We start from the raw sequence: 26633 nt of genomic DNA, 5'->3' as shown, positions 1-26633 counted from the left end.
CTCTGGTTCGCCAGAAGTGGCTTAGTCTTGCTGGCCACATGATCCAGAAGCTGTACTCCAGTTCCCTCAGCCAACAAAGGGAGATGAGCGCCGCAACCCCAGAGTCAGTCATGACTGGACCTAATGGTCAGGGGTCCCTTTACCTTTACTTCCACCAACAGTGCATAGGAGTGTGATGAAATACCTAAACTGCCTCCAATCCTTCCAGCCAAATTTATTCATTGGTGAGGGATGGGGTGGAAGTAACCAAACTTCCTTTGAAAGTGGAGGTAGAATATAGACATTGTGCGCTATTTTGCCCTGCCTGAGTTTGTCTAATCCTCTTTTTAAGTAGTCTAAGCCATCACTGCCTCCTGTGGAAGTGAGTTCCATGACTGAACTACAAACTGCATAAAATATTATACAGCACATAGCTTCTGAACTGCACTAAGCATGGTTTTACCCCTCCTTTCAACTTTTTCTGGTAAACTATGAAATTATGGAGTAGTTAAATGGAATACTTTTATGTCTTCTTAAACTTTATTAAACACAAGCAAAATAAATGTCATGGTCCAGTTTACCAGCGGTCAAAGTCCCTGCTGAGGATGTCGGGACTGGGGGCAAGATGGCAGGGTGGGCTCAGGAATGAGAGTCCGGAAGCCAGGAGTCAGGAAGCCAAGGGTCCAGAGGTAAGGAAGCAAGGAAGCAAGGAGTCAAGAAGCCAAATGCAGCAAGGCAGGAAGCATGTTGCTGTGGCAAAGAGCCAAAGGAAAATGCTGACCTTATATGCCTTCCCAAATATTGCCACCAGGTGCTGTGAGTTACCAATTGACCCCACCTGTGCGGCCGCACCTTGCCTCTTCAGAACAAACTTAGGAAAGCCCCAGTCCTGCAAAGCCCTACTGGTCACAGGTCCTCGCTCCTGCATGCACTCCTGACAATAAATAAGATCAATTAGATTATCTTCTCCAGGACAATTCTTCCAGCCAAACATATTTATTGGGATGGATGGGGGGGGCGTGGACACTTGAGAAGCACCTTTGGCTATCAAGGAAAGAGTTGCATTGCTAAGTAGATCTAACATGAAGCAAAGAAAAACACACCCCAAGACAGACAGCTTAGTGCAGAATGTCCTCTGTGACTTCTGTACTGTGCGGCTAAAAAATGCCTTGAGTGGTGGTATGAGCAGGAAATGAGGGTATTGCTCTGTGCCCAAACCAATGGAAAGAGAAGAAGAAGGTAGGTAAAAAGAGAGCACAGCCAGAGCAGTTTCTGACCTGTCAACTGGGGAGAGATGCATGAGGCCACAATGGGAGTGAGCTACTGCCCTCCTGTCATGATAGTCCTGTACCCTTGCACATCTGATCAGCTGCTCCGAGAAGGATGCTGTAGTATTTCACAATTCTTCTCATCTTTTGAAAATGGAGGATGGGATTTGAAGCAGGTATAAACAACTAGCTGGGTTCAATTCAAGACAATGTGGCCAAGGACAGTCGTCACCAAACAGATCAGATGAGTCAAAGTATCACTCCCTGTTCCATCAATCTGACACAATTAGAATAAGGAGGGACGAAGTTCCATAAAATGATTTAATTAGCTCTCAGTGATGATCTTGGAGCCACTGTATTCTACTCAGTGTGTACCAGTGTGTCCCTGGCATCTTTCAACAGTCTTAAGCTATGTCTAGCTTTGCCAGCTGAGCAGTCACCTGAGCAGTACCTTGAGGCTCTCATTGCACTTTGATTAGTGGCATGAAGGATCAGAAAAAGTATATCGCTCCTTCCAACTCAATAAGACTCTACATCAAGGAAGAGCAAAGACAGAGGCACTGGCTCAGAATATACCTTTATCCATCAAGGACCCAGCAACATCCCATATATCTTGGATGTGATAGTATTAGCAATTTGTGCACATGTCTGTAGCAAAGGAGGGCTGCAGGTAGACACTGAAGAATAAGGTTGGCCGTCTTAGCCATTACTGTTAGTTGTTCTGTTTTAATGATTTGCATAGTCAGATGACCTCAACTGACTTGGTAGCTTTCTTTGAACAAGTTGCTCATTTGGTGATGTCCGTAGTTGACACCTTCCCTTGACCGGAGTTGACCAAAAAGTTTTGGTATCTTTAATTTCTAATGCAGTGATAATTTTAGACCATTTGGCTAGTGCAAACTCAGATTTTTTTTCCAGGAGCATGTTCTTAAAAGCATTTTTCATTTCAAAATAAGTCTTCCAGAGACCTTGAAAGTTGGTAATATAGGCTTTTTTTAGACAAGTTCTGAGTTCTTTCTTATAGTTAATACAATCTTTATCAAACCAATTATACTTATTTAAAGATTTATTGCTGGACAGAGGGTCTAAAAAAGAAGAAAATAATTCCTGGATAGTCTTATAGTAACAATCATTATCCTCCAAGGGCATCAAATTTTGGTTAGCCACATATTCAAGAAGAACTGGATTATTTTCAAATACTGCTAATAGATCCTCTCTATTTTTATCACTTATATAAATTCTTTTGGCGTAGTCTTATCAATACTAATAGGAGGTCTAATATCATTATTTCTAGTATTCCTGTACATCTCTAAAACTATTGGGAAATGGTCACTCTCTGAGCGAGGTACAACTGTAAAAGAGGCAATTTCATTTAACATTTCGACGGAAACTAGGGAATAGTCTATTACGCTCCTACCCCTTTTGGAGCTAAAAGTAAAATTTCCTGGAATATCCGGCCACATTGAGCCATTCAGGAATGAGAGATTCAATTCTAAAACCAATTGTAGAAGTTTTCCTCCCGCTTTATTAATAATGATGTCCTTAGAATTCCTCCCTATTCTCAATGGCAGTGGGGCATCTTCAGCTAGATTTGAGCCATAGAGTTTATAGAGAGCTGTATTATCTGATCCAATTCGAGCATTGGTGTCTCCCATTACAATCAGGGGAATATTTGGAAATTTACTACGTATTAAATAGAACTCTTCAGCAACTATATTCCAACCATCATCTGGTCTAATTTCCAACTCTATGGGAGGAAAATATATATTTAGAAGAATAATTTCCCTGTATCCAATGGTAAGTGATAACAGTTGTGCATACTGTCCAATATTTCCGTTATAATTAATTTTAAGGTTAGAAGACTGTTTAATACCACAGATCAAACCGGCTTTAGGGCGACCTTTTGTTGACATTTTAGTAGCGGGTAAATTATAGGTAATAAAATTAGGAATATTTAAAGGTTTAAGAGACCAGGTTTCCTGCAAAAATATTATATCATAAGATTCAAGAAAATTTATAAAATCAAGGTCAGCTAATTTACATGAAAGTCCAGCTACATTCCAGGACATAATAAAAAGAGTTTGGAGAGATCTTTGATTTAAGGGTGCTAGTGAGGTATGCATGGTGCATTCCGGATGTCACACCAAGTTCCTCTGGTTCTTACTGTTATCCCTTTCAGTGGGTTCATATAATTCAGATGCTAGTTCAATGATGTTTAAAGATGTATTCAGAATGCTCAAATTTGAGGAGGGTGGAATGCTAGGGTTGCAACCTGGCGCACCCATGCTGGGGACTTTATTTGGGGAGCCCAATTCAGTCTCATTTAATTCTCTCATTTTATCCCATGCTAATGTAGTGGCCAGGTTTGCCTCTGGGATGGATTGCATACGAGCTGGGTTATAGGAGGGGAGTTTCATCTCCAGGATCTGAGAGGGAGGATTCATCTCCGCAGCAACCACTTGGCCTGGGGTAACGGAGGGTTTCTCGACCCATAAATCCAGCTCGTGACTATCGCCTGATCTGGGACATACTCAGATATGTTTTGATTATGTAGTCCCAGTTGATCCTTTGTCAGATTTGCCAGACAAGAGCGAAGGTTATTCAGTCTATAAAGTATTTTGTTCTGAGTTTCTTGGGGAAGAGCACAGTAGGAGTAGATTAAATTATTTTCAAAACTTTCGAACCCGTTACCTTGGCTCGCCTCATATAAAGTCCTGGGAGAGTCTGGTCTTTGAAGATCGTTAATAAGTAATTCTGGGTGGTTTTTGGAAGTATCATAAGATAAGATGGCGTCGTTAGAGGAAGCATTGATTTGAGCTCCACGTTAGTTGTGCGGTTTTTATCAGTTTGTATTAGCTTTTACTAGTTTTATCAGCTTTTTATTAACTTTTTAATCAGCTTTTTTATTAACTTTTGCGGAAAAGGGTCTCTGCAGCTGCTAGGAAGACATATTAAGAAAAACTGCTCGGAAAGCTCTGTGGGAACTCCAGTTTGTGTGTAGCCGCTCTCTACTTTAATTGTTTTAAGTGATAAGGAAGATTATTAGTTGAAGGAAACTGGCTGTGAACTTTTACTGCAACTGAGTGAGTATAACTCCCTAAAGGAAAAGAGTGTGACTAGAGAGAAATCCGTGGGAGGAGAGAAAAATCGCTTACTGGATAAGGGCCTGAGAAGGCCTTGGAACCTCTCCCTTTATCCAAAACTGCCTTGCGGAGAGCTCTGTGACGGTGCTAATGAGACGAGTTTAGTTTAATTAAATTTTTAACTCAAAGTTTTTAACTCAAAGTTTTAAGGCACTGAGACCCTGAAAGAAGATATATATATATATATATATATATATATATATATATCTCCTTTTAAACTTCCTGATTATTCCGGGGGAGCACCAGAGCCTCTGCGGTATTCATTTTGCAGCAATTGAAGAAGTAAACTCACCTCTGCTTCTCCTCCACGTTGTCTTCCTCCTCTTTTACAAATACCTCATGTCAATTTATCTCAGTCAATGCTTTGTAGCGTGTTTATCACAACATTATAATCGGCAAAAGCGAAGAGATAATTTGCAACTTTGAAGAGACAATGGTGACGACCAGGAGTGGCTGCAAAACTTCAGGCTTTTCTCTGAAGGCTGTAAGACCCACCTTCAAAAGAGCCACTCCAAAGAAAGCACAAACAAAAATCACTCGCTTTTACATGAACAGAGCAAAATGTGGAATAAATGAGGAAACGACTGAAATGAATGAGAACAAGAACAAGAAGGGAAGAGAAAGTCTTCCCTCTCCTACCAATCTCGCTTACAGCCATAGTGAAGGACTGGTTATGCAAAGAAAGGAGTGTACCAAAAGCAATGATAAAAGCCTGAATATATCAGAACCAACACCAAATATCCTCAATACAGCCGATGAAGCAACCCCGAAACTGAAAGCCAAATCCCAAGTTCCCCCCGAACCATCGTTAGATCAAAAAATGGAGGAACTAATGTTAAAACAAATTTCGGAACTGGCCTCGGGAAATATTAAACTTTCGAAAGACTTTTATCCCCATTCCCACGAGGCAAATGAAGAAGGTCTCTCAATCATCAATTGGCTAGTGCTCCTTACTGAGGACATTGAATCCATAATGTCCTACTTGGACATTTGCACAAAAATTATTACCATCATGGCTGACTCCTGTAAAACTCTGTGGAGAAAACCCGTCGGAATGCCTGCAAAATCGGAAAGTAACCATGGACTCACCCTCCACCCTCTGCAGGAGTGGCCCTTTAAGGAAGGGTAAGAAAGTCTGCAGACCTAATGCTTGTAAAAGGAGATCCATAGTTGTAAAAAATGTTTAAAAAAGTAAAAACATAAAAAATCTTAAGACAGTGCATTATAAAAAAATGGTTTTTAAAAAGCTTTTTAACCTACTCGAGAGCACAACAGCCTCTGGGACTAGAGGGAACCTGGTGAAGTCTTCAGCCAAGAAGTCAGTTAATCAGGATTTGCCCCCCAAAATTATTATTATTATTATTATTAAGAGGAAGAAATCTGAGAAGCTTCTATCAACAACTAATGAGATGTTAGAGAAATAATTCAGACAATTCCAAGAGTGAGCTTTTATTTTTCGTATGAATGAATGAATTTATTAATACGGTCACAGACCAGCGTCAACACACACAATATCACAGATCATAAAAAATATCAAAAATACAAGGGACAATGTGAATATAACAAGGATTTAAATATAAAAATTAAAAATTAATTATTAGCGTGCCCCCTGTAATTAACATTTGGGGGTTTGGTCATTATGGGGTACCACTTGCTTCCTGTGATTGACTGCAGACGCACAGAATTTAGCTACATTTAATGTAGTCTTGGGATTCTTGTCCTCTAGCAGTAGTTTTAAACTATGGTATTCCAATTCTTTCCTAGACTTTTGCAAAACAGGTGTAATAAAAGTCAAACGTATATCCTCATAAAAACGACAACGTAATAATACATGTGAAGCAGTTTCAACTTCCAACGAGCCACAAGGACAGACCCGTGCTGTGTATGGTTTACCCTCAAATCTGCCCTGAAGTAAGGCAGAAGGGAGAACATTAAATCTGTCGAGGGTAAAAGACCGTCTGTATTTGGGTACCTGAAGAGCTGACAGATAGTTAGCTGGAGAGAAGCCTCTCCCATGGTCCCTTATTGCTGGATGTTTGATCATTTCACTCATGTGGCATTGTAATTCTACGTCCCAGATACGCTGGTGAATTATAGTCCTGGCTTTCTCAAAGCCAGTCGCTATCAGGGTCTGCTGTGGGATCCCCAAGCCTTTAAGTTTTTCCAGCAGTGTAGCTTTCCATCTGGATTGGTAGGTATCTAATAAGGTATCTAATAAGGTAGGTATCTAATAAGGGACGCAGGTGGCGCTGTGGGTTAAAGCCTCAGCGCCTAGGACTTGCCGATCGAAAGGTCGGCGGTTCGAATCCCTGCGGCGGGGTGCGCTCCCGCTGCTCGGTCCCAGCGCCTGCCAACCTAGCAGTTCGAAAGCACCTCCGGGTGCAAGTAGATAAATAGGGACCGCTTACCAGCGGGAAGGTAAACGGCGTTTCCGTGTGCGGCTCTGGCTCTGGCCAGAGCAGCGATGTCACGCTGGCCACGTGACCCGGAAGTGTCTCCAGACAGCGCTGGCCCCTGGCCTCTTAAGTGAGATGGGCGCACAACCCCAGAGTCTGTCAAGACTGGCCCGTACGGGCAGGGGTACCTTTACCTTTACCTTTAATAAGGTTAAAGGTGCCAGCCCAACCGGGAAGAAAATAAGCTTTAGCCAATAATGGATCTTCAATATCCATATCCGAGTACTGATAGGAATTTGCCCAACCTCCAAACGGACCGCTATGTTGGGTACGCAAGAGGGGATCCCCAGCAGGCAGCGGAAAAACTTAGTTTGGAATGCCTCTAAGAGAGTAAGGTTTTTAAAGCTGCAGATCTGGGATCCGTAAAACAATTGTGATAGTATTTTGGCAGCAATGACCTGGGAGGCTGCCGGTATGTGTTGGCCCCCTTTCCCATAAAAGAACCTTATTAACGCTTTGGTAGATCTTTCTGCATTTGCAACTGTATTATTAATCTGAAAGTGCCAGGAGCCCCTTTACTGGAAGGTTACACCCAGGTATTTAAAGGTTGCTACCTGTTCTATTGGGCGATAGTCAATTCTCCATTTGTGCCTCCTCCTTTTTTTAGAGAACACCATGACTTTGGATTTGTTGTAGTTAATTGTTAGTTGTTCGATGCTGCAGTATTTGGTAAAAGATCTCAAAGGTTTTCTTAGTCCAACACAAGAAAAAGAAATTAAAACTGTGTCATCCGCATATAAGAGGACCGGGAGGGGCGTACCAGCCAATTTGGGGGGATGGGCATTTTCTTTCTCCATATTTCCTACTAGCGAGTTGATATAGAAGTTAAATAAAGTAGGCGCAAGGACACACCCTTGCCTAACCCCCTGATAAATTTGGATTTCCTTGGATAGGTGGCCCTGTCGGTCACACCTTACCTGGAACTGTGTATTTTCATATAGACTGTGGATGAAATACAGTAGGCGTTTGTTTATATTTGCAGCGCTTAGCTTTCCCCAAAGCCTGTCCCTCGGTATTAAATCAAAAGCAGATTTGAATCTATAAAAGCCACATATAGGGAACCTCCTTTTCTTGTTGTATATTTCTCCGCAAGATGTTGAAGAACAAGGCCCTGGTCTAAGGTTGACCGATTTGCCCTAAAACCAGCCTGTGCTTCTGAAAGAATGTGGCTTTGTTCCAACCAGTCCACTAATTTATCACATAGGTGGGCAGCGTACAGTTTGCTAATAATACTTAGGAGGCTAATTGGCCTGTAATTAGCCGGATCTGATCGGCTCCCTTTCTTGAATAAAGGGATGATGATTGCTAATCCCCAGTCCTCAGGGATAATGGCCGATTGATCTATGCTGGTAAATAGGGCAGCTAGCACAGGGGCCCACCATTCAACATTAGCCTTAAGGAGTTTCGGTGTAATGTTGTCTACACCGGGTCTTTTCCAGGTTTAAGGGATTGGATGAGCCTATAGATCTCTTCAGTTGCTACTGGGGGCCATTCGGCACCAATATCACTCAAAGCTGGGGGCATGGCCTGCAGATGTTGATTTGATGTATATAAAGATGGAAAGTAAGCCTCCCAAATCCCAACTGGTATAGTATAATCAATTTCAATCAGGGAGTCTTGCCAACTTTTAGCAACTATTTTCCAAAAAGTGGCTGGGTCTTTCCTTTGAAAGGCCTCTAATAGGCGTTGCCACTCCCCCCCTTTGGGCCTGAAGCTTTTTCTTTTTAGTCAGATCTTTATATTTACGTTTGGCTTCGAACCATTCCGCAGGAAGCAAGGGTAAGTTCGCTGATTTGTAGTTCCTGTACTTATCCAACAAAGAACGTTTCATAACAATACAATCCTGATCAAACCAAGGTTTAGATTTGTTGAGGAATAAAGATTGGTGCGATGTCTTTTTTTGGGTCAGGTGGGGTTGCAAAAGTGAAATCAGATCCTGGAACAAGATTATTCTAGATTCAGAACATGATGAGTTTAAGAGATTATCTCTTCTCATGAGGAATATGTCAGAGTATAGCCTTTCAGATGTTTCAGCATTCAGCTTTTCGGTCCATCTAATACGTGAGTATCTCATCTCCATGTTGGGGGACCTGGGGGCTTCAAGTTTATCGTTACAAAATAAGTCTTTTCTTACATCCAGGAGGAGGTAGAGCGGTAAGTGATCACTATCAACCCTCTCCTCCACTTTGCACTCAAGGGCTCTATTTAGGAGATTAAATGATACCATAACATAGTCAATAGTGGAAGCTCCTGCATTTGATATAAAAGTAAATTCCCCACAAGTCTCCCCATTTTTGCACCCATTTAGTATGACCAGGTCCAACTTGTTGGAAAGACGCAATAGGCACAGACCTGCAAAATTACATCCTTTGTCTTTTGAGAGTCTGGTGGGTATAAGATGGTTTTCTTCCACGATGGGTGGCAAGTCATGGAAGTGTGCATATAGTGCTTCATCAGACTGGCCAATTCTGGCATTAAGATCGCCAGCCACTAGCTGCAGGGGTTTGAGTCATCAAACCATCAATGTATGTTTCCAGCCCATGCCAGGTGTTTTTAATCAGCTGCTTGCCTCTTTGGGGGGGGAAGATATACATTAATCAGTAGCAGGGTGAAGAAGCTACTTTTCACTAGTAAGGCCATAGCCGGGTGTTTCAGTGTCTCTAACTTTACTAAGGACGCCCTCAACCTTGTAGATATTAAAATGCCTAGGCCGCCCTTGACTCTCCCCCCTTTAGTGCTTGGAGATCCTGTGAGGGACATTGAGGAAAAGCTGTTAATTCTAGGTCCCCTGTGAGCCATGTCTCCTGTAAAAATACTATGTCGTAGCCTTGGATAAATTTAGCAAAGGATGGATCAGCTGCCTTTTTTTCCCATCCTGTGATATTCCATGATAAAAAGCTAAGGTTGGCTCTACCAAGATCCACTCCTTGTCAATTATCTTCCAAGGTACTGTTGGAATTTACCATTCTACGTGGCAGCCGACTATCATCCTTACATGGAGAGCTGTCCAGGTGTTCTATGGTGTCAGATGGTAAATGTAGAGTGCTCACATTGGTAGACACTGGGCCTTTGCTATGCACGGCCTCCTCCTGGGGGTACTCTACCTGGTTGTAGCCTAATTCCACTTCATCTAAATATCTCATTTTAGACCAGAAGCCTGGTGAAGTTTCCTTAGGCATGTTTTTTCCTTATAGGGAGCGGTGCATTATTCTCCTCTGTGAGTTGTACTTTCTTGATTGCAGGTAGATTAATCTCTGCTTTTATCTGAAGGTTACATGGACGACGAGCCGTTGAATCAAGTTCTTGTGAGATGATCATTTTAGGAGGACTCTTGCTCTTTCTTTGGACATCCACCTTGGTTTCCTTATGTAACTCTTCCCCGGCCAGCTTATTTCTTAGCGTTTCTAATCTTTCTAGAATTTCAGCTTGTATTAAAGGTGGAAATGACCAGAATTGACTAAAGACTCTCCTCCCTGAAAGAGAGGGGAGTGGTTGTGGGCGGGAGCCTGAACACCGCCCCTAGCAGGGGGCGTGGCCCCCTGCCTCCAGCTCACCTGGCTGGCGCTCACGCCCCCCCGGTGGCCGTCCAACCAGGTGCCGTGGGGGGGGGGGGTGTCCTGCAGCCTTGATGCTGCAGTGTCAGCCTCTCCCCGGCCTCATTTCTACCTGAGGAAGCAGCTCTATATAATTGATTGTGTGCATCTGCCTGAATTGTATATTGACTAACAGATACATAAATTAATAAGGAAGTACGTTCTGAGCATACTATTGCATGGAATTTGCACAGTGTAGTTAATTCAGCTGATGTTAAGAATTTATATAAAAGGTAAAGGTAAAGGTACCCCTGCCCGTACGGGCCAGTCTTGACAGACTCTGGTGTTGTGCGCCCATCTCACTTAAGAGGCCAGGGGCCAGCGCTGTCCGGAGACACTTCCGGGTCACGTGGCCAGCGTGACATCGCTGCTCTGGCCAGAGCCAGAGCCAGAGCCGCACACGGAAACGCCGTTTACCTTCCCGCTGGTAAGCGGTCCCTATTTATCTACTTGCACCCGGAGGTGCTTTCGAACTGCTAGGTTGGCAGGCGCTGGGACCGAGCAGCGGGAGCGCACCCCGCCGCAGGGATTCGAACCGCCGACCTTTCGATCGGCAAGCCCTAGGCGCTGAGGCTTTAACCCACAGCGCCACCTGCATCCAGAATTTATATAGCCAAGCGTTAATAATCAACTCAAGGAAACATTATATAGCCAAGCGTTAATAATCAACTCAAGGAAACATTGTTTTTGGCAGCATTTTCCTTCTGCTGGGCCTCCAGCATTACCTTTTGTTTTGCAAAGTGTTAGTTAAAGGACATTTCCCTGAGAGCGATTTTCTTTGATTCCATTTGATTGCAGTATGGGGGCTGCGTTGCTCTGCTGTTCCTATTGTTTCATCACTACATGCTTGTGAGTTGCTCCTCAGGAGGCAGGTCTAGCCACCTGACCCATTTGTTTGGTGTCAAATAAATTTATAGACATATACAAACAGAACTGTCAAGTGATGAATAATTATTTCATATCATCGTCACTTACGGTAGACAATTGATAGTATCGGTAATTAATTCTACTTACAGTGGTAATTGATTGAACAAATAATTGGATTAGATTCTAGTAAATAAAAATAATAATAAATAATAAGAACAATAAATAAATAAATAATAGATAAATAATAATAGAATGATAATAATAATAATATTAAAATAAAACATTAAAATAAAGAATATTAATAATAATATATAATAAAAAATAAATAAAGAGAATAAGTGGAATGGCATCACATACCAAGATTAAATTGATTAATTAAGTAAGTAAATCTAAAGATAAATATATAAATAGACAAATAAAACTAATAAAAATAAAAATAAAATTAATAATAAATAATTGACATATATTTCGGAACCCTCAGTTGCTTAGATCATGGTGACAATAATGCCAAGGTTGCAGGTTCGATCCCTGTATGGAAAACTGCATATTCCTGCATTCCAAGGGGTTGGACTAAATGACCCATGGGGTCCCACACAATTCTAGAGAGCCTGGATAGCTCAACTGGTTAGAGCATGGGGCTGATAATGCTTGGGGATCATTGTTTATTATAAGTAAAACAATCATTAATTAGTATATTTGTTCCAGAATCAATAACATGTCCCTGTACAACTGCTTGTAAGCGGTAGCTCATGTCTGTGGCAGTAGCTTTAGCATGTTATCCATGGTGCCTAAGAGGAAGCGCTCTACAACGGAATCAGCTCACACCTCAGGCTGCATGGGTGCCAATAGCCGTAATTCATCGGGGGTGCCGCATGGATGGGATAATAACCTATTTCACACTGCCTAAATGCATTTAGATCGTTCATTGATGATTATGAGCAGCTTTTTTCCAATCAATCCCCTAACCCCATGCCCTCCACTGCTACCCCTGATATGCTCTTGGACAGTAACTGCAGCAGTGCAAACTAGGTCTCGGGCTCACTCGGCATCATCTGGTCCTCAGAACTGCATTGGGTCGCCTGCGAGGAGGCCGCCGGCCTGTGTCAATAACCCTGTTGTGTCCAGTTCTTCTAGTCCTTCGCAGAATAAGCAGCCCTGGGTCCAGCTTCCAGAATTGGGCACCTCGTCAGCCGGTGAGGAGGAACAGCAGCTGGAGGGGGAACTTCAGACAGCTGAGGGGGACAAACTGTCAGGCAAAAGATGCACCAAGAAGAAGCACGTTTGTAAGAAGAGCAAGTTGAAAACGGGCAACACGGAAGAAGAGTCAGAACAGCCTATGTGCCTTATGGGGGGGCCGCCACCGTTAGCTATGATAAAAGTTCTGAAGGAAGGCTTCCAGGATCCCGCTAGCACGCTGGGATCAATTTGAAAAGGGCATCTGGTCGGTGGCGGTCATCCTGTATGTTGAGAAGAAACCATTAGATTCTCATCGCATGGGTAAGCCGGACTTAAGAAGGGAGCCAAAGCGCAAGGTGTGTTGGAAATTCAATAAGGGGTCATGCCAAGGCAGTCTGGTAAGTATCCGCACGAATGCGAGAGGTGTGCAGGGGTACACCCAGCTGCAGCGTGTTACAAAGAGAAGCAGCCCTTTCGGGGAGGTCGGGGGTTCCAGCATTCTAGCTCCAGAGGAGCCCCCGTAGCAGGGAACAGACGATAGGGACCCTCCGGGTCTAGCATTTTCACTGATCCAGCTCCCTCCTCTCCGCAACCTCTTGTCTAGCTATCCAGATGGAAGCGCAGCATCCTTTCGTTGGAAGGGTTTTGTCGGAGGGTTTCAGAATACCAGTAACCGACTCTTTAATTGCAAAGGATTTCCCCTAACCAGATGTCAGTAAGGGAAAGGCTTGAGGTTGCAGAAAAAGAAAATAGCTAAGGAAGTGGCCGCAGGGAGGGTGGCTGGTCCATTCGTACACCCCCCTATCCCAAACCTGCATATCTCGCCCCTTGGTATTGTACCCAAAAAGACCCATGGTGAGTTTAGATTAATCCACAACCTTTCTTACCCTAAGGGTCTCGCTCTCAGATGTCTCGCTTCCGGTGGCTTGCACCTGGAGCTCATGGGCTTCAGGTCACGGATATTGGGGCTTTTGCCTAGCGTGCCACCCACCACGGATTACATTCTGCAATACCTTTCCCATCTTGACGATTTGGGACGGGACCCCAAAACTTTAAAGATACACGTAGTCACCATCAGCTTCTTTGTTAGAGCCATGTTTTCCTCTGACCTGTGCAGTGACTTCCTGATCCGCAGAGCTATTGAGGTTTGGGGCAGGCTACAACCCCCCTAGAGCCATAAGCCAATTTCTTACGGGCTGCTATCTCAGATACGCACAAAGCTTAGGTCAATCTGCTGGGCCAAGTTCGAGGCCCGCCTCTTTTCCGCAGCATATGCGATTGCCTTCTTTGGTGCCTTGAGGGTTGGTGAAGTGGTAGCCGAGGTTAACGCAAGTGGGAGGAACTGCAGTTGACCGAAGCTAGCATGACTGTGCACATACGTCAATCCCAAATGGACCAGGAAGGTAGGGGTTCCCTCGTAAAACTTACAGCTTCAGCGCAGCGGGGCCCATGCCCGGTCAAAGACACTAGATGGTACCTTTACCTCAGACTGCCTGGTCCTGGCCCGGTCCTGGTTCACGAGGATGGGTCACCTTTGTTGAGACACCAATTCACAAGGGCACTCCGCAAAGTTATTGATGCCTGTGGTTCATCTTCCCAGGATTATGCAGCACACTCATTTAGGATTGGCGCTGCCTCAACAGCGGCACGCTTGGGCCTGCCAGTGGATAAGATTAAGGAAATGGGCCAGTGGAATCCGACGCTTATAAAGGCTACATTCGTTAGAATGTGCCCTGCTCCTTTACCTCTACTTATCCGTAATTTTCTTTTCTTTTTCTTCTCCTTTATTTTCAGCCATTCTCAGAAGTGTCTGGATTTGTGGCCATGGTATAGTCCATTGGCCCACGTACGGTCAGTTAGCTGTGGCCTCACCCCTAACCTCGGATTGCTACCTGGAGTGCGAGTTTCCTGGTTTTCGTGATGAGGCATTGCTTATGCCATTGCTGAGAGGGGGAGTTGCCACGTTTGGCCCTCCTGATAGCCACCTGGAGTGCGAGTTTCCTGGTTTTTGTGATGAGGCATTGCTTATGCCATTGCTGAGAGGGAGAGTTGCCACGTTTGGCCCTCCTGACAGCCACCTGGAGTGCGAGTTTCCTGGTTTTCATGATGAGGCATTGCTTATGCCACTGCTGAGAGGGAGAGTTGCCACGTTTGGCCCTCCTGACAGCCACCTGGAGTGCGAGTTTCCTGGTTTTCGTGACGAGGCATTGCTTATGCCATTGCTGAGAGGGAGAGTTGCCACGTTTGGCCCTCCTGGCAGCCATCTGGAGTGCGAGTTTCCTGGTTTTCGTGACGAGGCATTGCTTATGCCATTGCTGAGAGGGGGAGTTGCCACGTTTGGCCCTCCTGGCAGCCATCTGGAGTGCGAGTTTCCTGGTTTTCGTGACGAGGCATTGCTTATGCCATTGCTGAGAGGAAGAGTTGCCACGTTTGGCCCTCTTGGCAGCCATCTGGAGTGCGAGTTTCCTGGTTTTCGTGACGAGGCATTGCTTATGCCATTGTTGAGAGGGAGAGTTGCCGCGTTTGGCCCTCCTGACATCCTTATCAGCAGAAGAAGTGTGGACTTGTCATGGCACATAAAGAGAGATTTGGATGAGGTGGCTGCCTTGTGTCCCGGAACAACGGTGTTCTGGTCCTCCTTCCTGAAGCGAATTGTGTGACGCAGTGTGCAGAACTGTATGGCCATTGAAAAATCCAGGAAACTCTTAAATCGTGCAATAGCCCGTTGGGTGCACTTTTTGTATGGCCGAGTCATTTATCATGACCGTATCCAGATCGGCGACCAAGCTTTATACCGGAATGACGGTGTCCACCTATCGGATCTGGGGAATGACAGTTGGTTAGCTAGTGTCAGCAAATGCATCTGGGATTGGTTACAGTTTTGAGGGTATTGGCGGCGAGCCTTTCGGCTCGGGTGGCGGTTAGGCATTGGAATAATGTGCTGTGGTGTGTCGAAGTGCTAGGTGTGGCCATCGCCTATGCCTTCAATGTTTAGGGGTATTCCGTTAAAGGAATCTGGCGGTCGTGTATTCTGTCCGATGCCTGCTTGGCGGGAGGCCATGGCACGACCCTCGGTGACAGCAGGGGTGAGCCTATAGTTGGATTAGCATCAACAAGTGATGAACCCCTGGTGAATAAACCCACTTGTTTCGCGATCCAATGCCTAAGCCAATACCTTTTCATTGCTGTAATCAATAAAGTTGTGGCCTTTTCTAGCCCATTAACCTTATAGCATGTGTCCCTGTGTCTTCTTTTCACGTCGCGGTGGTCGGGTCCTCGAACCACAAAGACTCTCCTCCCTGAAAGAGAGGGGAGTGGTTGTGGGCGGGAGCCTGAACACCGCCCCTAGCAGGGGGCATAGCCCCCTGCCTCCAGCTCACCTGGCTGGCGCTCACGCCCCCCCCGGTGGCCGTCCAACCAGGTGCCGTGGGGGGCGTGTCCTGCAGCCTTGATGCTGCAGCGTCAGCCTCTCCCCGGCCTCATTTCTCTTCGTCATCCTGTGCGAGTCACCCACCCTCCACTCCCATTGAGTTAGGGCTTAGGTCATTGGCCTTGCTATGGACCTTAGGTTGGTCGCCCCGGTTGCACGGGGGGCCTGGTAGGAGTTTTTCCATTTGGCATTAGGCTTTTTGGTTTTTTCGCCTACCTCGTAGCAATCGTCACAACTTTTGTGGTATTGGTGGGTAGGTTAGGCATTGGAATAATGTGCTGTGGTGTGTCGAAGTGCTAGGTGTGGCCATCGCCTATGCCTTCAATGTTTAGGGGTATTCCGTTAAAGGAATCTGGCGGTCGTGTATTCTGTCCGATGCCTGCTTGGCGGGAGGCCATGGCACGATCCTCGGTGACAGCAGGGGTGAGCCTATAGTTGGATTAGCATCAACAGGTGATGAACCCCTGGTGAATAAACCCACTTGTTTCGCGATCCAATGCCTAAGCCAATACCTTTTCATTGCTGTAATCAATAAAGTTGTGGCCTTTTCTAGCCCATTAACCTTATATCATGTGTCCCTGTGTCTTCTTTTCACATCACGGTGGTCGGGTCCTCGAACCACAATTAAGGTATTTTCTTCAAAGGAGAAATTGTGTGTAGGGGTATCCAGTTCGTGGGGCGACTGGTGATTATTCTGATATTCAGCTTTATTGTTTTCCACCACCTTTGAATAGATGTCTTTCTTATTTAATTTGATGAGGTGCGAGGGGGGGGGCAGGCACTTCGAATAGACAAGTCACTGTCAGGCCCACCCTTTGCAGCTTCTCCTTATTAATTAATATTTGTTTTGCGGTCGAGTCATCTTTAAATGTCAGCATCACTCGATTATACTTATTGTCATTTGGGAAAAAATCTGCCATGATAACGTCACCTTGTAGTAGGAGGCCTCTGAGTACTAAGTCAATTTTTTAAAATATATACGTTCTTTGTTGGTCCAGTGAATGTAATTCTGTGCGGTTGTACGTAGGGCAAATAACCAGTCTGCTTCTGTTGAGGATCAGCGTTTGATTGTTCTGAGTTATCTTATTGCAAATGGGGGAGATAGTCTCCACAATAGCAGAGGGGGTTTGCCAGTCTTTATCTAATTGTTCGTTCCGATCTTTCGTTACTTGAGGATTAGGGGGTTGTGATGCGCTAGTCACTTTAAGTTGCTGAATAATGCTCTGTTTTGGGGTCACGGGTTTAGTATTTTTTATATTTGATTCCTTTATTGTGGGATTTTCCAGGAGCTTGAATAACTTAGAAAAATTCAATTTCTTAGTTCGTGTATGACTCTTAATCCGCCTTCCCACTTTTATATTTTTAGACTTCTTCTTGTGAAGTAGGTGTATTCTTTGGTGGCGATGCTTCTTTTTGGGTGAGGAGTGTATGACTCGACTGTTGGTAGACATGGGAGTGGCTCTCTTTGGAACCTTCTCTGAGATACTGGGCTCTGTTGGAATTTCGGCCGCTGGAGTAGGGGTGTGTGAGATTGCTCCCTTCTTGATAAGCTCTGTCAGGCTTACTAGCAATCCCACGCATTCCATAAGAGAGTTCCTGATTGGTCTTAATTCTTTATTTATGTGCATTTGGCATTCCTTCATTATTTCATTGAAAAGCCCAATCAGGACACAGATACTGCTATCTGTGTCCCAGCAGGCTCCTTTTAGCTGGCTTGAATTTCCCTCTGTTCTCGTCGCACTTGGGGATTCCATCCTAGCCTTTTCGCTGGGGCTGGCTGCATTGACTGATCCATCTAGTGTGACTTCCAAGAGTTTCAAATTTCGTTCTTGATCATGTTCTACGAGAGTGTCGGTAGCACTAGATTGGGAGACTATCTGAGCCATCTCCATTGCCAGACTGATCCCCTCTCTCTCCTCACCAATATCAGGTTCCTTCCCATACCATGTTCGGTCAATAGACCAATCATGGAGAAGTGGGGACTCGGAACATATGGGCGTTTTTGTTTCAGGCTTAAAATAATGCAAAATTTTCGTCTGCGAGGTTGCTGGTGGTGGTTCAGCCCTCTGCATTGGGGAGACCCCCAGAACTTTACATTTCTGTCTGGTGAGCACCATCTCCATAGAGTGTATGGAGTTATGTGGAATATGTGGATGTGAAGATAACACCACTTCGTCCCAATTAGACAAGCTGGAATTAACACTCCTCTCATTAAATAGCGCCCTCCCCAGAAGCTCCACGTCCAGTTAATTGATTAGAAGTGGCTGCGTGCCAGACTTAATGACAATTCACAGTCTAGCGGTCAGAGATAGAGGGGAATAGATGGAATAGATGGAATAGATTTTTACAGCGGCATTACTTACAACGACCGTGGCAGACAAAACGTTGAGGGGAGGAGGGGAGGAGGGCGATGAAATCCTATCTGGCTTAAACCGCCATCTTACTTGCCGAAGAAACTATGTAATGATACTTCCCGACGGCGTTGAAAGCCCTCCGGTGAAGCTAACATTAATTCATTGCCCCCACTGTACCCCGCCAGCTGCGTGGAATTCCAAAATGTAAGTAAAGCTCAGTACTCTCTCTTTCTCTCTTCCTCTCTCTTCTGATATAGTTGCACTTGGAAAGATGTTTCGTTGTGGTAGGCAAACCTCCAGCAGCCAAATGCCAATGAGATAGGGAGGCAATAAATCACTCAGGCTGAAGATGGTGAAAGCTAAAGCTTAACAGGCAATAAAACTACTAGCTCTAAAACTGCTATCTCTAAAAAGCTCTAAAAAAGCTCTAAAAAGCACGGCAAGGGCGTTTGAAACGAGCAATATTAAGCTGCAGCTAACTACAACATCAGAGAGCAGCATGGGGCTGCTGCTCCCTAGCCGCCATCTTCCTTTCCCTCCCTTTGAAACTGAATCTTTTTCGTATGTCCCTCTTCATCTTTGTAATGAACAAACAACTCCAATTCACAGACCTCCCTGAACTATTTGTTCCCAAGTGTTACTTGCGACATGAATCCATGGCCATTAAATCTCTCCAGGCAAGCCTCTACCTGCATCAATTCATTTGATGATCCTTCTCTGCTCTGAGTCTCCTATTCTTTCTAGAATGCTGAAGGCACTCCTAAGCGCATGCCTCCTCTTGGCCCCACTTTCTGCAGGTAAGATGGGGAACTTCTGATGATCTTTAGAGGACACCGAAGAGAACTTGCTTCTTGAGAAGGAAGGGGAGTTAGGAGTGTAGATCAACACCACAGAGAGCAATCACTGCTGGGTTACCAAGAGAAAGTAGGGAAGAGTCAAGTCAAGAGATTATTTCTTGTGATGTTATACAGATAAACAATGTCATGTAGAAAAATAATGAAATATCCCACTATAACATGAAAGCTGCATTTCAGCAATACACACAAAATGTGGATCACTCTCTGTGTGACTGTGTGTGATGTGGGGGGGCAGGGACATAGAGGGGGGATTTGCAAAGGCAAGAGATTGCCAGATGAAAATGTTGGGCATGATTTCAAAGTGGAGGGAAAGTGCTAAGAAGGTGAATAAGCTTTTCTTTACTGCGAGAGGTAGAGAAAATATGCCTTAAAAATAGGATAGAACAATAATTCCATTGGAACGGAGAGAAAAAGTTGCTTAGGAAAGGGAAGGGAAGAAGACAATGTATGGCTATAGCAGGAAGAAATTAAATACATTTTACAAAGAAAGACACCTTCAAGTCTACTCCTTGGAACAGAGCACATCAACCCACTGGTAAGGATCCAGATCCACAACTACTACAGTGGTACCTTGAGATGCGAACAGGATCTGTTCCGGAGCCCCGTTCGCATCCTGAAGTGAACGCAACATGCGTCCACGCGTCTGTGCATACGTGGGTCGTATTTTTCCACTTTCGTGTATGCGTATATTGTCATTTTGACCGTCTGTGCCTGTGCCCGCAGCGAAACCCGGGAGTAACGCACACCATTACTTTCGGGTCGCCACAGAGTGCAACCCGAAATACTTAACTTGAAGCACATTTATCCCAAGGTATGACTGTACTCATTGACTGTGGAAATGTGGGGAGCTGAATGTGATTTGAGTGCCAGACAAGGATCCAGAAGGCTAGGGTTTGACCAGGCACTTTCCCTCAGCTTAACCTACCTCACAGGCATCTTCTGAGGATAAAATAGGGAGGGGAAAACCATGTACACTACCTCGAGCTTCTTAGAGGAAGTGGCTGCAGATAAATAAATGAATTCGAAAAATAAGAACTTGACAGCAAGTGAAATTGATAAATTGGTTCATCCCTAGTCTAGGATCCTGTCCTAACACGTGCCAACTCAATGACTATGGGAAGTACACAATCAGGACCACACCACAGCAACACTCTGGCTTACTGTGGGTTCCAGCAACTGTTATTTGAAATATGCTACTTTTGATATTGGAGATAATACATAGCCGTCATGCTTAGTAGCCTTAGGAGTCTTATTCTCCATCAATTTATCTAATCCTCTTTAAAAGTCATTGAAATCGGGGGCATTCAGTGCCTCTTGTAGAAAATGCCATAGTTTAATTGGGCTCAGATCTACGCTTGTGACAAAACAGTGGGAAGAAAATGTATTTAAGTGAGAGTCTGGATGGGAGGAAAAGTTGGCTGTGAGAAAAGGAGGGTACACCTCCCCACATCTTGGAAATAAATAAACCAGTGTTCTGAACAATGGCTACAAGAGTTTTAATTAATGAGTGTTTTACTCATTTCATTTCATCCTCTTCTATTAAAATGCTTATTAAATTGAACACTTTTTAATTTAAAAGTTTAATTCACGAACACCTCCTCCTCTGTACCTCATTAAGCAAACAGCAAAACAAAACAATGATGATGATGATGATGATGATTCATGAATCTTTTCCTCCTGTCCTCAGCCGGACGTCTGGAGTGCAAATATAAGTTTAACAGCACTGGAATAACAGATAACAGCAATGCAAATACACCTTGTAATAATAATGTTATGTATACCTGTTCTGCCAGTGTTCTGCGTACAAATATAGGTAAGATCTGCCTGTCTTTTTGTCTATGGCTGTTGGATTTGACCCAGGTTAAGATATAGGTGAACTTTAAGGGTTCTACTAGCATATAAAAGTCTATGCTGGAACAACTCACCTATGAAAAAAGTGAGGTGAGGAAGCTGTGACACTTCAGCTGTAGATGAATTAGAACTCCCATCAGCCTCAGCTAGCCACCCACCAGTCAGGGATGATGGGAGATGCAGTAGTCCAACAACATCTGAAGTAAGGAATGCATGGCTTGCATATGAAAAGGGGGAATCTAACATCACCTGATCACAAGCAGTGGCTGAATTTGGGTGCTGATCACCAAGCTTGGAGAACTTGATTTGCATCAACCAGAAATCCCTATTGAGCCAAACCAATGAACTCCAGTTTGGTTTTGGTTATCAAACTAGGACAATAAGCCTGGAATATAAGCTGAATATCCCCTTTGCCGTAAATGACATTAAAATTGACAATCCTTTCACAGATGTATAAAAACTATTCAAAAGCTGAGCAACCAGAATGGGAGATGATGGTGCTTCACACTTTTATGGCTCCTTGAGGGGGGCCTCAAGTAATTTTGAAATAATTCTCAGTGATGAAATGATGAGGAAGCAACCAGCATGAAGGAAGTATTCCTGTAGTTCACCTCTTATAAAGGGTTTTAGTTAACCAGCTTGATTCAAAGTGGGTCCCTCCACCTTGATGGTCTTTGGTTCCTACTTCAACCATTGGTTCAGGTTGATTTGATCCCTTTGCTTGTTCCTGATTCACCCACCCCTTCTACCCAGGAGGGAGTGGGTGCCATTTTGTGGTTTATCTCAGTGCCAAAATGCCTTGGGGCAATCCTGGGTGGGATGCTGCTTACTTGACCATCTGTTCCAACATCACTGCTACATTCTTGGAGGGAGAGGGGCAAGGGGGTAGTAAGGTTGGTGCAATGCAAGTGTCTTGCCAAGTGTCTTGTATTGGGCAACAGGAGCTCAGGGAAGCATGCCCCGAACCTGCAAACTGTTCGTACCGACTAGAAGAGAGAGTGCAGTGTATGGCAGATGTATTGTCAGATGTATAGAAAATGGCATGATTCTTCATGCTACAAATTTGACCTAAAATGAAATTCTGAATAAATTTCAAATTTAATGCATTTTGCAAATTAATTGTTAACATAAAAAGAGAGGCTGGTTCTATGGATTATGGAGGCCAGAGACTACTACTTGTGATTGAGAGCTGAACTCTTAAGTGCCTGCAGAAAACCTTTCTTTTCCACCAGACCATTAAGAATACACTAGTTTATTGAAATTTACTTTTAATATTGTATCTTTTATGTATTACAAGTGAAAAACATTTGATATCTCTTTCCTTTTATGATATAGCAGTGTACACAAATTTAAATAAATAAACAGAACCTTACTTTAGATTGCCAAATTGAATAATACTTTCCATATTGTTACTTTGAAAAGGTCCTGATTCCGACAACACAGAAAATTGGAAGCATTATAATGAATGTGCTTTAGGAGCAATAGACCACATTTCCCCCCAGACCCTGATAGTTCTTTAAAATTCTTTTTCACAGATAAACCTGAAGTGCAAATTGAGAATACTTGTTTGTCATCCAGATATTGTTTCTCAGGTGATTACAGCTTCACTGCAGTGGATGGTAAATTCTTTGATATGAAGATGCAATGCTGCAACACTGACCTGTGTAACAATGAAACTCTCAGCCGTAAGTTTCTGCATCATTGTAGAATCATTAACATGTTAGGGCTTGGATCCTTAGTCAATCAACAGTACTCAGAGGGACCTTCTAGGCAGCTTTGTCTCTGCCTGAAAAGGGATGGGTTACCTTTCCAGCCAGGCCTCTCTCTCCTTCTTCCTGTCCCTTGAAGCAGCACCATGAAGGATCAGATATAAAATTGGGTACCTAAGCTCCTGAACAGCTCATAAATAGCTTATGGTCCCTTCAAGTTCACTTTCAACTGGATGTTTCAAATATGGACCTTACAAGCAACCTATCTTATCCAAGTGTCCTCCTGAATCACCCTTGAGCTAGTTCTTCTCTGTCCTTTAATTGACAAGTACTACCTAACTCAGAAAGGATGGGGGTGGCGCTGTGGGTTAAACCACAGAGCCTAGAACTTGCCGATCAGGAGGTCGGTGGTTTGAATCCCTGCAATGGGGTGAGCTCCCATTGCTTGGTCCCTGCTCCTGCCAACCTAGCGGTTTGAAAGCACGTCAAAGTGCAAGTAGATAAATAGGTACTGCAATAATTATAAAATTATAATAATAATTGTAAAATTGAGGAATTTTAAGATGTCAGGGGGTAAGAGGTAAAGAATTGCAGCAGTAATCAAAAAAACTAAAGGAATCTTTATGAAAGGGAATTAAGATAATGGACCTAAGGGTTGCTAAAGAACTACTAAACAAGGATGCAGGGATGGGGAGGTATGGGGAAGTCAAAAGAAAGAAGGGTATGAAATGATGAGATTGAAATTATACTGTTTTGTATTGTTTTTGTTATCTATCTGAAAAATGAATAAAAATTATTAAAAAAAAAAAAAGATAAATAGGTACTGCTCCAGCGGGAAGGTAAACAGCGTTTGCATCCGCTTCTCTGGTTCTCCAGAAATGGCTTAGTCATGCTGGCCACATGACCCGGAAGCTGTACGCCGGCTTCCTCGACAAAAAAAGCGAGATGAGTCGGCCACGACTGGACCTAATGGTCAGGGGTTCCGTTACCTTTTTATCTAACCCATCAGTTATAATTGTGCAAATATAAGACCCTACCTTACAGCATGCTCTGACATTTATTTATTGAATTTATTGAATTTAGGAACCACCCTGTACCTGGGTGTCTTTGGGCGGTTCACAGAAACTCTAGGATAGCTCATTGTTAAGAGCAGAAGAAAGACAGAATCTCTGTACAAAAATGGGGGACTAAGAGCCTATATTTTCAGAGAGGCTACAGCATAATCGATGGCATGAATACATTCCGAGAGATTAAAAGGAAAATAAAGTTGACACTCTCCCACCCCACTTTGGGTAAAGGTCATTCATCTCAGAGACCAATGGTGACTTTGTCCCATGCTCAGCCCTTAACCCAGATTGTTTCTAGATCATGTTTTCATCCAAGAACACTTGCAGCTGCCCCAGCAAAACTGTAAGTTCCTAAGCTAGATTCCATTTACATAAGACAGAGTTATAAAAACAGACAAAGACATGAACATGTTCACTTTACATTTGATATTGAAAGTTCCTGATCGCAACGTGCTGGCTGAAAATGGTCTGCAGTGCCCATCCTGCTTCTCCAAAGGGGAGAAAAAGTGCAAAAGTGAGAAGACCGTCAACTGCCTTGAGAATGAGACCCAATGTGTTGATTTTAGAGGAGCTCTTCATAAAGGTAACATTGCTATTTCATCAGGGGAAAAGGCCTAGTCATCGCCTGGGTCATGCAGACTCTGTCCTGATCTCCTTCTGTCCCTTCCTTCCTCTCTTTTGCATTGCACGTTGCTGGAAAAGTGAGAGGGGTCATATCTCTTAGTGGCTGCACTGCACTCTTCCTTTGTGTTTTGCCTGCCTGGACTTTAAGCTTTAACTTTCATAATGCCACTTGCTTGTCTAGAAGCAGGATTCAGATTCTGCTGTTTATATTAGATACGCTTCTGGACAAAAGGGGAAAGTGCATTCATTGCTCCACCCCAGTTGCTCTTGATCTTTCTACCACTGGGATGCAGTTCAGGACAAAATGTGTGCCTCATTCTCAAAAAGCATATTTATTATGTAAAGAAATGTAACTAAATTTCCTTAAATACTGTGACAATGAGCAGTATCTAGCTAGGTGCTCTGTATCCTCCTAAAAGCTACTCCCGATCAACAGTGTTTCTGAGGAATAATGCTGTTTGGAAAGGGACCAAATTTACCACACACTTCCTTCCTGAAAAGAATAGGGGATCGGGAATGAACAGGGGATTTGAGCTGCCTCTGCCCTACATTTCCCCTCCTCATCCTTATCCTGCCCTTTACAGCCTGGGCTTTGGCTTTTGGAAACCCCCTTTTCCGCCAGTTCATGTTGGATGCGTTTAACATGAAAATACATATGGGAAAATAAAAGGAGGATTCTCTGGATGCTTAGGTCACAGTTTGGGACAATGAGGCAGCCTCAGTTGGCATCCAACCATCATGAGAGACAATGGAGTGCAACTCCAGCTTTTTATGCGGCTGCATCACACTGTTGACTCATGCCAGGACCACACACTCAAGGCTCACAAACAAGGGAGGGAGTGTTGTTTTCCAATATTGTTGTGTGGCCACAGCAGGTGCCTTTTAACAGGGCCAGGAGATGGCAGGGATAGAATTCCTTGCATTTCAATGCAAATCACCTGACCACAAGAATTTGATTTTGTTAACATATTAATTAGGGCACTTTATAAAACCTCTAATTTCATAATATTTTATAAATAGAACCTGTTTATTAATAAACTTCATGTCTTGAGACTCCTTTGAGTATGATGCCAATTTTGATTTACACCTGAGTAATTTTTTTTTACCTGAATTCCTAATGCTGAAAATGTTGTACATTCATGTTATGATGAAATTATGTTATTTCTCAGATTTCTTAAATATACACTTTTAAAAACTAACATATTAAAATTATCATTCACCATCACAGGCACCATCTCCTATTCCCTGGGAAAAGGTCTAAAGTCAATATTTGTTTTCTTTTTTCCAGATACCTTCTTTATCACCTTTTTCACTTTCAAAGGTTGTTCAACAACAAATCTTTGTACCATCCGCAAAAATGGAAGATTTCTTATTGCAACTGGGAGATTTATTCTTACAGTTACCGAAGAAAGCTGTTATAGTGCTTCACGGATCTCACACCAGCCTGAACAGGAAGGGTAAATGGGACAGTGTAGATCTCCTCCTTGTGTATTCCAAAATCTATGGCAATGAAGGGAAATTGGAGGCCTGGTGGTGAAATCCAGGACTTGGGATCTCTGTTTCTTTCTTGCTTGCTTTGGTAAAGGAAAACAAGAGCAGAGAAAAGGGGGTCAGAATGTGGGGATTGTGGATTCTAAATACAAAGAACTCTGTAGTGTATGATAAAAAAAATTCATTATGATCATTATAATGCAAAATAAATGGTTAAGAAAAATAAAATGCTGTTTCTTGGAACTGTTTCTTTCAGATACAAATGCACTTATTGTTTATTGATTTGACCAAGCACATTACTAAATATAAAATACATAAAACAGGATGAAAACAAAATAATATACATTGCGCAGGGGAAAAAAATAATTATTAAATTCAGAGGTTTTGTTATATAAGAGTTTTCTCCTGAAGAATTTAACTTTCGGGTAGGTGCTATTCATGGTGAGCTCTGGCATTTGTAAATCTAGAAAAACAGCACTGATCCCTACAACCCCCCCCCCCCAATCGTCCTGTCTTTTTATAATTATGGTAAGTTTTAGTTTTTCTTACATTACCAAGTCTTCTTTCAGATGAATATTTCAGAATGGGGAAGCATATATAGCAGACAGAAAGCTTAAAAGTTACCGAACCCTTGTGGCAGTCATGGTGGAGCGTCACTATGAGGATTCAAGTTCAGTTTTGCAGTCCATGGTTTATCTTTCCTGGACTCAGCCATCTCATCTCTCTCCTGACACTGAGCTACAGGCCATGGGTATGACAACTGGTCTG

The 26633-nt window shown here is 43.5% G+C and overlaps 3 long non-coding RNA genes across 4 annotated transcripts in view; 2 read left to right on the top strand and 1 right to left on the bottom strand.

The window, feature by feature from the left end:
- Window positions 1-26633, top strand: part of LOC307221758 — a 251803-nt gene that overhangs the window by 75277 nt on the left and 149893 nt on the right. The window lies entirely within an intron of this gene.
- Window positions 1819-26093, top strand: LOC307221768. Of its 2 annotated transcripts, none has more exons than XR_013841491.1 (6): window positions 1819-1917; window positions 18876-19063; window positions 20811-20936; window positions 22510-22659; window positions 23767-24333; window positions 25663-26093. It is a non-coding gene; the product is annotated as an uncharacterized lncRNA (long non-coding RNA). The 2 variants fall into 2 exon arrangements; XR_013841492.1 differs by having other exon boundaries at window positions 20742-20936.
- LOC307221818 lies at window positions 5822-20842 on the bottom strand. The gene is made up of 3 exons (XR_013841550.1): window positions 20755-20842; window positions 18816-19079; window positions 5822-5836 (listed from the first exon to the last, which is right to left on the bottom strand). It is a non-coding gene; the product is annotated as an uncharacterized lncRNA (long non-coding RNA).

This window comes from Podarcis cretensis (genome assembly GCF_951804945.1).
Source record: "Podarcis cretensis genome assembly, chromosome: 8".
Lineage (NCBI taxonomy): Eukaryota > Metazoa > Chordata > Lepidosauria > Squamata > Lacertidae > Podarcis > Podarcis cretensis.
This window is presented reverse-complemented; position numbering and strand designations above follow the sequence as displayed.